Source organism: Heterocephalus glaber, unplaced genomic scaffold, assembly GCF_053883595.1.
Source record: "Heterocephalus glaber isolate CG9 unplaced genomic scaffold, H.glaber_assembly_v1.0 deba00001550, whole genome shotgun sequence".
Taxonomy (NCBI): domain Eukaryota; kingdom Metazoa; phylum Chordata; class Mammalia; order Rodentia; family Bathyergidae; genus Heterocephalus; species Heterocephalus glaber.
The window spans coordinates 20,682,797-20,685,925 of record NW_028258343.1 but is presented as its reverse complement, the minus strand read 5'-3'; positions in this window follow the sequence as shown (position 1 = coordinate 20,685,925).

The window sequence follows — 3,129 nt, the reverse complement described above, 5'->3', positions numbered from 1 at the left end:
TTTAAGGTGGAATGGTTTATTTTGGTTCATGGTTTTAGAAGTCTCAGTCCATGGTCAGCCAGCTCCAAGGCAGAAATGGCATGTAGAAGGGGCCTAGATGAAGGAAAGCTGTTCACTACCTAGTGGCCAGAGAGCAAAGAAGAAAAGAAAAGAAAAGCAGCTAGGCAGAGATATACCCTCCCAGGTCACAGCACAGTGACCATCTCTTCTGACTAGACCCCACTTCCCATCAACACACTTACCCACTAATCCCACGGCGGACGAATCCACCCACGAGTACAGCAGCCCCATGATGGAACTATCCTCTTAAACCCCACCTCTAGGCACACGAGAGTTTGGGGGGACATTCCAGACCCAAAACCTAACATTCTCTTGTTAAATATTGTGTTTTATGCCAACCTGATTGTACTGATATTACTCCTTGTGATTTTCACTGGTTGTTCTAAATGTTTACCTTAGTAGATAAAAATTCTTGTTTTAAGGAGGATTTTTTTTCGTCTGTCTGCTCTGTCTGCTATTATCATAAACTAAGAATCAGTCACATATATACTCTTTTTGGCTATGAATATCATTTTCTCATTAAAATGAATTTCAAAATGTTAAAAGATTCAAGAGGCAACCACAGAAGTTTTGATTTATTGGTTCCCCCAAAGATAACATACAGATCCATTTTAAGACCATAATTTAGTGTCTTGTTCAGTGGCATTTTGTTCATTCCATGGGGTGGTGAGAAAGATGTAACTGGGAATAAATATCTATTTACCACAAGTCATCAATGTTCTTAAAGACTGCGAGTATTGAAGAGAAAGTAGAGTTTTAGGGTAATTTCTCAGGTCTTTCTGTTTCTTAATTTATAATCACACATGGCTTAAATACAGAAATTGATGATAAATGAATATAATATAATTGAAATCTTTTTACAATGTAGTACATTTGAACACAGTGTAAGGAAATTTGTGACAATTGGACAAGGAAATTTGGATCTTAAAATAATAACTGGCATTTGACATGAGGCTAACTTTTCAGATTGTTCTAAATAGGAGACAGAGATAAATAACCACCAAAATGATTTGAAGGGAGGTGTGGTCAGAGGCCAGGATGTAAGAATCTTTCACGATTATGAGCAAGCAGAACATAAACTAGTATCTCAGAGCCTCAGTCAAAGTTGTTTTGCAAGAGAAATCTACAGGAAGTTTTCCTTTCACTTTTAGGTGAAGAAAACCTGGCAGAAACCATCTAGATTTGGAAAGAAAACAATACTGGCCTTTTACACTTTAGAAAGGAGAAACAGAAGCAACATGGAACACTTAAAGTGACTGTGGGGGCCACTTGATTGTATTTGCTTTCATCTGACTGTGAAATCCTCTCACATGGCCTAGAAATTCTTTGAGATAAACAGTCTTCAGCATCACCAGAAAATGTCAATTGAATTATTGGTTCATTAATCTTACTTCATCTCAGCCCTTCTGTTCACTTCATCTTAAATTGTTTTTTGTTCCATTTGTGTCATAGGAAATCTCATTCCACCCCCATTACTGTCTCTAAATGTCCTGTGCCCATTTCTTAAATCAAGGTTGGATGTTATTCCACAGGTTTGGCTCACCATCTGATTATTTAGAAACTGTGTAATACAGCTCGTTTCAAATTTCAGAAGGCATTCCAGCGCAATTAAAAACTTTCCTTTCTTTACCTCTGAGTCATGACTAGCACAGTGTCCAATATCAGACTCCTTTCGTTATACACATTTGACACTGTCAAACATTCTCTTAGAATTCGCCTGCGTCAATCTAGTCTTCCCTCGACAAAGACAGTGTTTGCTCTTTCCTTTGTAGAGATTCCATTCTCCAAGGAGCTGGCATCTGTCCACTACTACTGTCCCCTTTAGGAAGATCTATAATATTGTAGGTGACCTCTGCAGAGCCCAGGATTCAGTTACCTGTTTCTATTCTGCAATCTATCACATAGGAACTTCACCCTCTATTTCTGGTTGTAATTCATATACAATTCATAATTAATGCCTTATAAATATTCTTACAAAAGTATAAATGCTTATCTTATACAAGATAGCATGATGATCGATTCTTAGCTAATTTTGAAAAAAATCACATTGTCATTTTGTTCTTTACATTTCAGGTTTTATATTATTAAGAGTATGATCAATTCTGTCTGGTTTGTCATGACTGAACACCAGCTAGATTCACTAACTTCATGAGCTTGCTTATCACAAGAAAATAATTTACACTCTCTAATCCCATTGCTCAATAAATATATACAAGTTCTTTGCTCTGGCAACTTGGCTAGGTGCTAATGATACAAAACAAGCAAGACAGGGTTTTTTTTCTCTGCAAGAAACCCATGGTGTAATAAAAGAATTGAAATCAATCCGCAGATTAAAAGGCAGTAAAAGGCTAGTTAGGTTTATGGACCATAAGGAGGTAGTGAAAAATTTCAGACATATTAATTACAATAACATAAAAGCCAAAACCCAAATGACTTCAAAATATATTTCGGAAACAAAATATGCAGTTCCTCCCCCAGGTTGACAACCCAGGGAGGTCTTCCAGATCAGAGAGTCCTTCTCCAGATGGTCACTTAGGGGTGCAAGATCCACACAGTTTGACAGTCTTTCTGTGGAGTCTTCTAGACTGTTGGCCTGCTCATCAGTGCTCCAGGGCCGCATGGATGGAGCCTGGGTGTGATGTGAGTTGCTGCTGCTTCCTGTCCAGGCTGAGAGCTCGGGCCCAGGGTGTACCTGACTGCAGCGGATAGCTCTGGGATGGCAGTGGCGTTTGGCTCCAACCTCACCCCACGGTCGAAGCCTGCACACCGACCAGGCCGTGTGGCTTCTTCAAGCTATATAAACAGGTGCAGCATAGCAACAGAGAAGCAGGTGGATGATGCACTGAAGTCTTGATGGAAGCGAAGCCTTATAGAAATGGTTTAGTTAGAGTTCATTTGTGACCACGGCATGGGACAAACAGTACAGACACGACAATTTCAGAGAACATATATGATCTAAAAAGCTTTTACATGAAACGGTACCCAAGAATTGCAGTGCATATTTATAAATCAACCTTTTCTACATGCAGTTTGAGGATTACCTTTAACTCCAAAATGCATGACAAGTTG